This window comes from Molothrus ater, unplaced genomic scaffold, assembly GCF_012460135.2.
Source record: "Molothrus ater isolate BHLD 08-10-18 breed brown headed cowbird unplaced genomic scaffold, BPBGC_Mater_1.1 matUn_MA554, whole genome shotgun sequence".
Classification (NCBI taxonomy): domain Eukaryota; kingdom Metazoa; phylum Chordata; class Aves; order Passeriformes; family Icteridae; genus Molothrus; species Molothrus ater.
The window spans coordinates 46500-60004 of NW_026530822.1; positions in this window are offsets into that span (position 1 = coordinate 46500).

The following is a 13505-nucleotide window of genomic DNA, read 5'->3' on the forward strand; positions in this document are numbered from 1 at the left end:
ACCGGGAGGGGCCGGGGAGGTCCCTCCCAGCGCCCGCCCCCGGGCACTGAGCTCACCCCCCCTCAGACCGGGGCTCGGCCCCCCTCCGCCCGTGGTACTCCCTCCCCAGATCGCGCCTCCCCCGATCCGATTGTAACCCCCCCAAAACCAGAGCTCCCCACCTGTCGGTGGGCCCCCCCAAACCGCGGCTCAGCCCCCCCTCTCCGCCCCTCCCCGGCTCTGCTCGTTCCGCAGGTGCGCCCCTCTCCCTGTCACCCCTCGTCCAGCCCTGCCCCCGGCCGCTTCCCCGGGGGGATCTGGGGAGCAGAGCAGCCCGGAACCCGGGGCTGAATAGGAGCCGTTCCCCTTCTCCCTTTGAAGGGAAGAACCTTGGGTCAAAAATCATAAAAACAAAGAAATCCAGTAAAGTTTCACCAACTTTCTTTTTCCCTGCTTCAGTGAATCTCCCGGTCTCATTCCCCAAATCCTCCCGTGCAGAGTCCCAGCCTGTCTGTGCAGCCTCTCCATCCTGCAGCTCATCACTGCCCCTGCACTCACCCATCCACGCGAATTTCCCCACAGCCCGCGGCGTTTCCCTCCCTCTTTCCCTCCCTGCCACCAAGGCCAGCTCCTGCCACCACCGGGGTTTGGTTGCACTGCTGGATCAGGGGGTGGGGGCGTTGCAGCCCCCCCAGAAGCTCTCAAAAGGTGCATGAGGAGTGTGACAGCCCCAGCAGCCCAGAGCAGGGGGCTGCCGAGGAGGAATCCCAGTGCCTGGGGCAATGGGGGACAGGAGAGTCCCATGCTCAGAGCAAACTTCTCCAGGGAACCAGGTGTGCTTCTCCAGCCCCAAAATCCAGCCTCGATGGCTTTGGTGCACGGAGCAGCAGAGTCAGGGGCAGGATCTGTTTCCTGCTCCCTTTGGCACTCTTCTCCACAGAGCCTGAGCACAGCATCCTCAGTCCCTTCTCGGGACAGACATGGTCAGTGAGTGTCAGGAAAATCCTGACCTGACCCCATGACCTGATCCCCGCCTTACCTGAGAGACTGAACCATCCCCAAAAAGATCACAGAGTGGGTTGGGCTGGGAGGCACCTGAAATATCATCCAGTTCCAGCCCCTTGCTGTGGGCAGGGACATGAGGGAACCAGCAGAGACATTTCCTTGGTGCTGGACCTGCCCAGGAAAGGTCAGATCCAGTGACAGGAGACTGAAAGGCACAATCACTGTGTCTGGTGATGCCCAGACTCGGGCACAGCCACCAATCCCACCATGGAAGTCCCCAAAAGCAGCCCCGTGCAGCCCTTGGCTCATGCAAAGGGTGAGGAGAGTCCCCAGGGCTGAATCCTGACTCCAGAGAAATCCTCCTGGGGAAAAACCTGCACCAGCATCAAGGTGCTGCCAGGGAGGCCCTGTCACCTGTCCCTGGTGGCCTGAGACACTGCCAGCCCTTCCTGGAGCATCCCCCAGTGCCAGGGACAGCAGGCCCTGCCAGGATGCTCCCACCCTCGGGAGGCAGCAGCTCAGGAGCCTCTTCCCTTCTCCTGCTGCCAGCCCAGCTCTGAGTCAGGCCTCCCCTCTGCTCCTGGAGAGCTGCAGGATCAGCTGATGGCCAGAGGAGTCTGCAGGCTGGAATTGCCCCTTCCAGGTGCTCTACAGTGGGATCTCTCCCCTCCAGCTGGGTTTGTGCATTCTCTCATGACTCTGGGAGCTTTTGTCTCAGGATATTCCACAGCTCCTTTTGCTGGGCTCTTCTTGGTGGCCCCTCCACCCCCACATTTCCTCATTTTCTGCATTTCAGCAGCTCAGAGAAGGTTGGACAGAGCCGTTCAGCTCCTGGCCCTGGATTTCACTCTCCCCGAGGAAGCAAACCTGTGCCAAGCTGCATTTTGCTGCTGCTCATGTAGGAAAATTGGATCAGCTGAAGTAAACAGCATTCCCTCCTTCCCATTCCTCTGTGTGCCAGCAGACTTTTCCAAACCACCAAGCCTTTGCTCTTCTCCTGTGGCAGCCCTGAGCATCCTGCCCTGAACTTTGTCCTGACAATGAACATTTTGAGCAAGGGACACTCAGGGAGGATCCCTGAATGCACCTCTGGGCACCCTGGCACTGACACTAAAACACAGGGACACCACAGGGACATCAAGCACCCCCTCCCAGCCCCATTCCATGGATGAGCTCGTCCTCCCACCACCTCCTACACTGTGGATCTGTGGGCTGCTCCCAGAGGGGAAGAGAGCAGTGCCCCCTATCAAATCTCTGGGTTGAGTTGGGATTTATCAGGCTCCTCCTGGGCAGGGAAAAAACAAGGAAAATCCTCCTGTCTTTGTGCAAAGATGTGGAAACACCACACAAGGAGAGGTTTCTACTGCAGTGATAATCACAAACATCTCAAGCACTTCCACAGTTGTTGCTTTAGCCCTGGGCAGCTGAGTATTGGCACTTCCATGGTGTGGGATGAACTTCCAGGGGACTCTCTGCTCTGGCTTTCTGGACTAAGATGGGACAGCTCTGCAATGCTCCTTGTAGCCTTTTAACTTCTGTTACAGCTTTCCTCCCTAACTGATCCAAAAACTGGAATATTCCAGACCCACCTCTCCCACCCATCCATATCAGCAACCCCTGTAAAGCAGGAAATGCTTCACTGGAATCAGAATTAAATAGAGGAAAATCAGGATCCTTCCTATTAAAATGAATAAAAGCACTGACAAAGACCCTCAAGATCTGAGTCTTTGGAAAACAAATTCCTTCCAGGGTGATTCCAGCTTCCAGGCTGAGCTGGCACCTCAGCCTGGTCAGTGGCTTTGGGGACCCTTTCTGAAATAAATCCCTGTGCAGAAATGAAGAGCCAGGAGTCTCCTCACACTGTGTGCTGTGGTTCTGTGCCATGGAATGGCAAATGAGCCAACAGGGCAAGAATATTTTGGGATTCATGACCCCTACAGCCAGTGCCCAGGGCCTCTGGCTTCTCATTCCCACTGGAAAAACAATCCTGGACACATTCTCAGCAAGGTCTGAGCTCGAGAAGCTCCAGCTCTCAGCTGCCTTTTGAGGATGCCCCATAATTTCCCAGGCTGGCTCCCTGCCCGCAGCCACCAAACCCCGCAGCTCCGCCTGCTCCCCGTGTTTTCCATCCCAGGCCTGCCATGTGCCTCGCTGCCTCAGGCACTTGCCTGCAGACTCCAGCTGTTTTTATTACCTAAGTGGGTTTGATTGCTCCTTCATTTGTGCCTGAACGAGAGCCCTTGGCACCCTCGTGGGCTTTAATGGGGTCTGTGTGTTCTCGCTCCCAATTAAACCCACGGGCGGCGATTATCAGCTTCCAGCAATCCAGAGCGGAGCAGGGGGGACGCGGCTTTCCAGGGCTCCGGGAGAGCATCCTGCAAAAAGGACACGGCTTGGAGCATCCCGGGCAGACAGCTGGGCTGGCTGGAAATGGCTCTGCCCCCAGTGACTGCCGCCACTTTCTGCTCGCCAGGGGAGGTTCGGCTCAGCCATCCCAGCCTGGCACACACACATCTTCCAGCAGTGGGGGACAATGCTGGTGGGTGGCCAGGGCAGGTGTCACCCCAGACATTAAGGACAGCTCCACACCTGCCCTGGCTGTCGGGGCTGCTCCTGGAAAACCTCATGTGGGGTGATACAGAGACAACCTTGCCCCGCTTGGTCCTTCCCTCCCCTCCCTTTTCCTTATGCTCCTGGCCAGGGCCTGAGCAGGTGGAAGAAGCCAAAACTGGTGAATTTCTGGTGCACTTGGAATTTTCAGCCCCAAGTTCTGACTCCAGGAGCCATCCCAGCCCCTGGCAGCTGCTCTGCCAGGATAGTCCCGGCTGTCCCAGGCCGAGGCTCCGATGAGCACCTCACATCCCCCACAACCCACATCCTAATGTGGGAACCCCGGGGAGGAGCCATCCCTCAAAATTAAGATGTTGGGGAATTAAATGTTTCAATCTCATTGGAATTGGTGTTTTCTGATGCAAATTGGTTCTGTCAGGAAATGGGGAAGTGGCACTACCTCAGAGGCCCGTGCACTGGGACCAGGGGTGGCTGGAGTTGGCTGATGGAGTGCAGGAATGGAATGGAAAACCCAGGCCCAGGAGCTTTTCAACTCAATTAAAGTCTGGCTCGCTCCCGAGACGAGCCCGTGGCATTGGGAAGAACATTCCTCCCATACTGAATTAAATGTGGTGTGGGGTCAAGAACAGGACCTCAACAGGCTGAAGTGACACCTCAGGTGACAGATGGTGGCATTATGGAAAACTCAACAGAGGCCAAATTCTGCCTAATTCTGGAATTAGGAGCGGACATCACAGAACCATGGAATCATTGAGGTGGGGAAAATCCTCTCAGATCCTTGAGTCCAAGCACTCCTCAGCAGGGCCACCACTGACACTTGTCCCCAGCTGCCACATCCACACAGCTCCTGAACCCCTCCAGCCACAGTGCCAAGGCGTGGGCTGAAAAAACACACTTCCAAAATGCCTGTTTCTGGAGGAAAATGCAGGAATAGCTCCTAATGAGGATGAGATCCCTTCCCAGCCAGAAGAGCAGGGTGTTTAATGCAGGTCTTACACTTGAGGTGTAAGAGAAAGATGATCCGTGCTGGCCAACAGATCCAGCTTGTAAAAATCCTTATTAAAACCCCACTGAGCCTAATCAGGAAAGATGGCTTTTAATTAAAAAGTGCAACCATTCAGCCAACTTTTATAGGAGATTGCTGCGACCCCAGGAGATGCCAACCAGCAATAGACTCAACTCCTTCCGGAGGGAGGGATCCTTCCCATCCTTTGTTAGCTGGAACATCTCTGCTGCTTTTAAATGGGCAACTTCACAGCTTTCCTGAGTGTGGTTTCTTCCATTAGGAAACGGGAATCTTCTAACAGCTCACCCAGGCAGCAAAATTCCTGCACTCCATCTCCTGCATTAGGAACCTGGAGTCCACGGAGCGGGAGAGAGAGAGGGAGAAAAGAAAATCCAGATGGGGCAAAGTGTAGCTCGACTTTTTAATACTAAATTATTTACAGTAAGTAAAATCGTGTGTGTCAATTGTGAAAAGAGTCCAATTTGTTTGATTTACATTGCAGGGGGGTGCCCTGGGGTAGGGGGTGTTTAACTATCTCCTCTAATGTAATTGCCTATGGCAGCCCAGTAAATATTTGATGGGCTGCCTGAGCGAGGGAAGGAGCTGGGGCTGATGCTCCCACAGCCCTCGCAGGGTATCAAATGCAGCTGCAGCCAGGCACTACCTGAGCCCTTCCCATTGTGTAACTGGGCTGGCTTTAGCCCACTTTCAGGGTGGGAACGTGCACTTTCTGCTGGAAAATGGGTTTGTGCCCCGTGCTGTGGGTTTGTTTTATATAAGAAGCCCAAATTTCTCTGTTGGTGCCTCAAAGGGAGTGTTTTCCTCAGCTTTTCAGTAGAAAAAGAAGGTTTTGCTCTTGTCAAGGATGTTTCCATGGCTTGGAGGTGCTGGATGCTGGCCCCAGCTAGCAGGGATTGTCCCTCAGTCACAGGAGGGTCAGACCTTGGCTGAGGATGGTGAGGGGGATGTGGATGGACAGGATTGGGAAGGACACAGAGGGGCTTCAGCAGCAGAGGTGTCTGCAAAGAATTCATAGTCCCAGCTCATGCAGCCTCTCATGGTTTTCTCCATTTTTAGTGTTTCAAGCAGCACCAGGAAAGGTTCAGGTTGGACACCAGGAGGAATTTCTTCATGGAAAGGGTGGTCAGGCATTGGAAGGGGCTGCCCAGGGAGGTGGTGGAGTCCCCATCTCCGGAGGTGTGCAAGGAATGCCTGGACGTGGCACTCAGAGCTCTGGGCTGGGTGACAAGGTGGGCATTGGGCACAGCTTGGACTCGATGATCCTGGAGGTCTTTTCCAACCTCAATGATCCTGGGGTTCCATGCCAAGATGGGCACACTCAGTGCCCTGGGAATGCCCCTGTGACCTGGGGACAAGGTTCTGCTGCTCAGACAAGGCTGGGACAGAGCCCTGCTCCTCTCTGGGCAACCCTGCCAGCCTGTAGGAATTCCTGGAGGGTAGGAAATGTCACATCACCCACCTGGGACAGTAAATATTTAACAAGGGGAACACCCCCTGCCTTTCTCCCTGCCCTCCTCATCCATATTCAGCTCCTGCAGCTCTTCCAGCCCTGCAGGAAACACAGAGGCCCCTGGGAAGAGGGAATTCACTGGGGGGCTGTGTCTGCAGGTCCTTTGCCCTCTAAAGGGGTTTGGACTTCCAGATTTGGGGATGGGAAGTCAATGATCTATGAGGTCCCTTCAAAACCAAATCATCCATGGGTTCTGTGGTTTGGAAGGGATACGTGGAGGCCTCCAGCCCAATTCCCTGTTGGAGCAGGGCCAGTCAGGGGAGGTTTGTGCAGTGGAGTTTGAACCTTTCCAAGGATGGAGACACCAAAGTCTCCCTGAGCTCCCAGACAATGAGCCAGCAGAGGCTGCCCAAGATCTTCATCTACAAAGTCAAACCAAAGTTGGGTGGGGATGCTGCATCCCCCTGGTTTGGCATGGAAAGCCCTTGGGTCTGTGGATGGAAGGAACTGGGCTTGGATGGCACCAGCAGCCAGGCAGGGAGGGACAAGTGGGACCCACCAAGGTCATGGGGAGGTCCCCATGAGGTCCCCATGAACTCACTGGGGTTTCTCCAAGGCTTTCTTGGGGTGATTTCTGTGCCTGGGAGGCAGGAGCAGTCAGGATGGAATGGAGGAGGGATGGAGGTGTGGAGCAGGATGAGAGGCCTGCTGAGTTCCTGGGATACAGGGGGAGGTTTTACATGGAGATCTGAGTGGATGGTCCCGGTGCCCTGGGGGTCCCAGCCTGCTCCTGCCAGGACACTTCCTGGGGTTGTCCATGCCTTGCTTGCTCCAGCTCTTACAGAAACCAGCTCTATTAATATCCCAGCTCTTCCTCTCGGCCCATTACTCTCCTGATGGCCCAAATTTCCAGTTAGCTCCTCTCCAAATTTAAATGATGGCTTCCCCCGTGTTCTACACCCCCACCTTTCCGAGAGATGCCGTCACTGATGACCCACATTCTCTGCCTCCGAGTGCCTGGCGCCGGGGCCATTAGATCCCTCTGCTGGGCTGGGACTGGCTGACAGCCAGCCCCGACCTCACAAGCAACCACGGCCATTCACCAGGAGAGGGAAGCTCCAGCCCTGCCAACAGCCTTGGAGAACGGCACAGGAAGGAAGGATGGAGATGGATGGAGCCTCCTCCTGCCCAGGGGGTGTTCCCAGGGAAGGGAGGAAGGGGAGCTGTCAAGGAATGAACAGTTTTGAGGGAGGGAAGCAACCCTGGGAAGTGTCTTCCCTGTCCTACCTGCTCTGAGGGTCTGCCAGGAGCTGGCAGGGGGGATCCCATGGAACTCTGGTGGGACTGGGACACCATGGACTGTTGATGGAATTAGGACACCATGGACTGCTGATGGAACAGAGGCCACCTTGGACTGCTGGTGGGATTGGAATATCATGGACTGCTGGTGGGATTGCTTTTCCTCTGCCCCATCTGGCAGCCCCTGTGAGTCCTAAGGCACTGCAGACTCTTGGTGGGACCTGCACTGAGAACACAGGGGGACCAGCACTGTGACATGTGTGTCACTGTGTGTGCCCATCCCCAAGCCTGCAGAGCCCTGAAGTGCAGCTTTGAGCAGTTCCATCCCCCAGCCTGCACTGCTGCTTTGAGCAGGTCCTCTTGTTCCTCGAGGCCTCCAAGCTCCATATCAAAAGCCAGTGAGTTTCTGCCCAGAGGAAAACTCTTTCAGTTCTGGTTTTGATCCAGTGAAGAACCTCACTCCACATGAGTCAGCACAGAGGCCAAAATTCCATCAGTCTATGGAGGAGAAATCCATGAGCAGCTGGAAAGAGACCTTGCAAGCAGGGGCAGGAAAGAGGACAATGTCCCCTGTGCTGCCCATGGCTCCGGCCAACGCAGCCCTTTCCTAAAGCCTTCCTGAGAGTCACCTCTGGCTCTTCCCATTCTCAGTGAGTCCCAGGCTCAGGAAAAGCCTCCAGGAGCCTTTGGTCCCACCTGGAGCTGGTGGGCTCAGGACTGGGTTGGTATGGAATGAGAGAGGGAGAGCAAGGAAGAGAGGTCCCTTGCCTTCCTCCAGCTTTGCTCATCACCATCATCTCTGCCTTGTGGCCCTGTCCTGCATCCTTCCAGCTCTCCAGCCCACTGCTAATCCCAGCTCCCATGAGCCCACCCAGCTCCTCCTTAAGGAGACATCCCCCAGGCAGATCCCAGCACCCCAAACACCTCCTGCCACCCGCCCAGCCCATCCCAACCAGCTCCCACCCCTGACCTGGGCAAAGGAAAGGCCCAGGCAGGCAGGAAAGGCATCCCAAAGAGCAGCTGTGGCATCAGCTTCTCCCAAATGAGCAGTGTTGGGCTGAGAGATGGGTTTTTGGCTGGATGATCCAAAATCTCACTGCCACAGCACCTCCAGCACACCTGGTCCCACCATCCCAAGCCCCTTTCAAAGGGATCCAGCAGCTCCAGGGCATGAACAGGGAGAGGATCTCCTCATCCAAAGGAGGTTCCTCCTGGCCCTCATCTTGGCTCATTCAGCAAAGTGAGTTCCCTGGAAATGAGTGTGGGGAGGGTTTCCAGCAAGAGGAAGAAAGTGAAAGAAAGAATAAGAAATAAATGCTAAGAAAATAAAAAGAAAGAAAGAACAGGAAGAAAATGAGGAGAGAAAGAGAGGAAAAATAAGGAAGGAAAGAGAGAGTCTTGGTTTTCTGAGTTAGAAGCAAAATTATCTTGATTTCCATTTGAATAATTCATGTTTGCCACGGGCCATGTATTCCTGAGCTTGGGTGTCAAGTGTTTATTGAATATATCTCTTGACAGGGCACTTGTGTGATATTCAGCCATTGCCAGAGTGTGAAAAAAACACACACAACAAATGGAAAAAGAGAGGGAAAAAAGGAAACGCCAGAATGACGGCTTCCTCCACCTCAGTTTGAGAATAATTGGCCCAAATGAAGCCCCTTTCCTTGCCATCAAGTCCCCCCTGCCCCCTCCTTCCATGGGGATCCAGCACCGGTGGCTGGGATGTTGTCCCTACACCCAGAGGGAGAACTCTGGGATCATCCTCAGGATGAGCCCAGCAGGTGCTGTAAGAACTGGAGCTTTTGTCACCTCCTCAGCCTTTGCCATGACATGGAGATGTGATCCTGAAGACTTAGAGGGGTCTTATCCCAAGAGTTTCCACCTTGGAGTGAACCTTAGGTGTTGTCTTATACATTACAACGGTTCTATTATCATCATATGTTGTCTTATATATCAAGAGTTTTGTTGTCTTATGTTGCCCTATATATCAAGAGTTCTTTTATCATTATAGTGCAAGGATTTCATATCTTCAGAATTTTGTACCTCCTCAATGTTTTCTGTAGGCAGCTCCTCTAAGCACTGACTGGTCCTGGTCCTTGCAGCAGCCATCTGACTCCAGATCCCACCAATCCACTCTTTTATGCCATAGTTCTTATTGGCTACAGGTGTTCCCTGCTATCATCCGACCTGCTCCTAATCTTTAGTGATAGGGTCCAGCTGCAGCTTGTTAGGGGCTAAGGTTACATTCCACATTACCCATCCTGTATCCCCCTACACCCAGCTATGGTGTGAGCCAGGGGGCCCAGGAGTGGCTCCTGGACGGTGTGGACCATTCACCTCCAGCTCACATCTGGAGGGCCATGGCTCCACCAGCCAGTGGGGAAAGCTGGAAAAGGACATCTCCTGTTTCTGGGTGAACCAGAGGAGAGCAGGGAGGTGGAGCCATGCCCAGTGTTATCCCTGGGATCAGGAGGAATGGGGAGGAATGGGGAGTCCCTCCAGCATTGTCCACGTACCCAGTGCAGGACAGAAAGGCACTGGAGGCAAATCTGGTTGCAGGGCAGTGAGTGAGGAAGGATTTGCCTCTGTGCTGGACACAATTCCCATTCCTCAGAGGATTCAGGGAAAAGCTCCCACCCTCCTACCCCAGCTCTCACACAGACCTTTCTCTTCATGCAGCTCTTGAAGGCAGGGTTGGAAGGGACTTTGCTGGCCACATCCACCCCAAACACCTCCTCAGGGCAGGACTATCTCTGAGGGGTGGCTGGATGGTTCTAAGCCCAGGACACAGGGATTGCAGCTGGGAACAAGGACCTGCTGTGTCAGCAGCCTGGGCAGGGCCTGTCAGCCCTTGTGGGACACACAGACATTCTGTGGGACACACAGACACTCTGTGCTTCCCCTTGTGCTCGTTCAGCTCACACAGGAGGGGGTGGAGGGGGCCTGGTTGGTGTCCAGCAGGTCCCCCTGAGGTGGGGGGGGTCACATGTGGAGCTGGGGATGGTGGTGCTTCACCCTGTGGGGGATGTGGCTTCAGAATCCAGATGTGTCCAGGTGTCCGTGTGTCCATGTGAGGGCTCCCCATGGGATACCCGAGGTGCATTCCCAGCCCCACCTGCTGCTCCCTGCCCCGCTCAGCCCTCAGCAGTGCCCAGAGCTGCAGTGCCAGGACCACCCTGGAAGGGACACATCCCCCTCTGTGTCCCTGCAGCTCCTGCACCCCACAGGGGCTCAGGGATCACCAGGACACAGTGGGGAACACCTTGGGGGGAGCACAGACAGTTCTGGGGGGCTGCAGCCTGTCGAGTTCACTCGCAGAGTGTCTGCTGATGGGAAGCAGGGGCCCATCTCCTGGCTGGCTGCTGGCAGGGGCCCATCACAGCAACACCCACACCTGGGACCCCAAATCCCACAGCAGAGCTGGCCCCTGGCAGAGGGAGGGGGCAGAGCAGCCAGGCTGGCAGCCTGGGAGGCCAACACCGTCACAGGAGAGCCAGGGGCGAGGAGAAGGCAGCGATGCCTTCTGAGCAGACCTGGACCCCCCTGCAGAGCCCTGGCTCACCCTGCAGAGCCCCAGACCCCCCTGCAGAACCCCAGACCCCCTGCAGAACCGCAGAGCCCCAGATCCCCCTGCAGAACCCCAGCTCATCCTGCAGAGCCCCAGATCCCCCTGCAGAACCCCAGCTCATCCTGCAGAGCCCCAGCTCATCCTGCAGAGCCCCAGATCCCCCTGCAGAACCCCGGATTCCCCTGCAGAGCCCCGGCTCGCCCTGTAGCGGCTCCCAGACAGCGGCGAGAGCCCGGAGCCTCCCTCCCAGGAGTCATTTGGAGCCCGCGGGGGCAGGGGGAGCAGCCAGACAGGGAGACGGGGCCGGTCCCCGCCCGCTGCCCCCAGCACCCAGTTCCCAGCTGGTGCAGCAGCAGGGAGCCCTGCCCGGCCATATGCTCTGCGTGCTGCTTCAATTACCCCGCCAGGAGCGCGGCTCGCTCAGCTCCTGGGAGCGGCCCGAGGGGCCCGCGGGGGGAGCGAGGCCACGCCGGGGCTGCCAAAAACCCGAGCAGGGTGGAAGGGCTTAAATCAGAGCGACTTGGCTCCGTGGGGGACACCCTGGTGCTCCCACACACGGCTTTGTGTCCAGGGGCGTCCCTCGTGTCCCTCGTGTCCCTCGTGTCCCTCGTGTCCCTCGTGTCCCTCGTGTCCAGGAGCAACCCTTGTTTCCCGGAGCATCCCAACTTTCACAACCCCATCAGGGCTGGGAGCTCCTCTGCACCTTCTGGGGGTGGGTCCAGCTCTTGAACCTCCAAGCCAGGACCCAGCTCCTGGCATTAAGGAGCCATTCCCAGCCCTAAGGACGGTCAAAATATCCCAAGTCCTCTCTCCAGAAAGCTGATTCCTCCCAAACTGAGCTCCCAAAGAAATGGTGTAAATGGGAAATTAAAAAAAAAATCACTACAGCTTTTATTTTCACAAAAAAATAGCCTAGTGATTGCACAGAAGTGTTCATGGAGAACATTTCAGCTCCTTGAAAATTTTCTTTCTCTCTTTGTCTACTGGAAAACCAAGAAACTAAAACTTAAGCCCATATTTTCTTTTCATTTTCTTATTTCCTTTTAGCTTTTTTTTTCTGAAATAATCTGTGTTCGTGTTTCTAATGACTCAAGGGGTGTCAATTTGTGATTATCTGATGGAAGAAAAAATTATTTGATTTTCCTGAGTTCTATTACTGGATTACTCCTGATATCTCTAAGAATGGACTGTTTCTGAGAAGATTTAATTTGCGTTGTTCCCTAAACTTCACAACCTGAGGAAAGATCTTTACATGAGCAATATTTGTTGCTCTGTTGCTCATTAGACAGATCACCCTGGTCCTTTTCTAGCCAAAATATCTCCACCTTCTACAGAACTTTTGTTCCCTTGAGCTGGAATCAGACTCTCTGCTCCTCAGGAAGACTGGTAGGGTTTGGGTTGTTAGCTTTTTTTTTTTTCCCTTAGAATTTTCTCTAAGTCTCTAAACAGAATTTTTTAAAAAATAAAGGAAAGCTAAAATTACATGGGGAAAAAAAGTGCATGAAATCATCAAGGATTGATGTGAAGTTTATCTGGTGATTCTGGAGCTCACCACCTTCGTTTCAACTTTTTCCAGCTATTGGCCAGCCTGGCCTTGGGCACTGCCAGGGATCCAGGGGCAGCCACAGCTGCTCTGGGCACCCTGTGCCAGGGCCTGCCCACCCTCACAGGAACTGGGAATTCCTTCCCAATATCCAACCTGAATCAACCCCACTGCAGCCTTAAACCATCCACCCTTGTCCTACCATTTGTGCCCATGAAGCCTGGAGGGGCTGGGCTGGGAGCAGAGGCTCTCTCTGACCTCAGACAGCCCCGCTGGAGAACAGCAGCTCTTCAATCCCGACCCTCCTGGAGCAGGGAAGGGAAATTAGCAAAAAGCAAATCAAGGAATAATTCCAAGTGTCAAAGCCACTTGATGAAATTGTTTTGCTTCTGGGAGACCCGCGGGCAGAAAAGCTTGCCTGAATAAATGAGTCTGAGGCAGCAGTGTCAGATAAAGCTGTGGATGACCGGGGGCTGTGGCTGTACCTGGGCCGCGCTGTCCCCGCCGTCCCCGGCACTCCTGCCACCCCCAGTGCCACTGCCAGCTCCCCTCCAGCCCTGCTCCTGCTCTCACACTCCAGAGAGAACCCGTCCTGCTGCTCTGCCAGCCGAGAGGGGCAGGGAGGGCACCGGGAGGATGCAGAGGGCAGGGACAGCCCCGACAGCCGGTGGGACACGGGACGGGACCCGGCCCCGGGCAGCCCTGGTGACAGCGGTGGCAGCTGCTCCGTGCGCCTGGGTTTGTTCTGGGACAAAGAACGGCGCTGGGGCAGGGCTCAGCCCGGCTCTCCCGGCGGGGACAAACCCGGGATGGGCCCGGGCAGGAGGTTCGGAGCAGCCGGGAGCGCTCGCAGGGCGATCTGGTGACAGGAGCGAGCTTTGTCCCCGCTGCTCCGGGGACAGCCAGCGCAGGGCTCAGCGGAGCAGGCAGCGCAGGGAAGGAATTCCCGTCAGCACTCTCTGTCCTTCCAGAGCAGACACAGCTGTGCTCTCCCAGCGCCCGCATCTCCCGGGAGTGGGATCAAAGCCACCCTGTGGCTCAGGTTATTCCTAACCCCATCTTC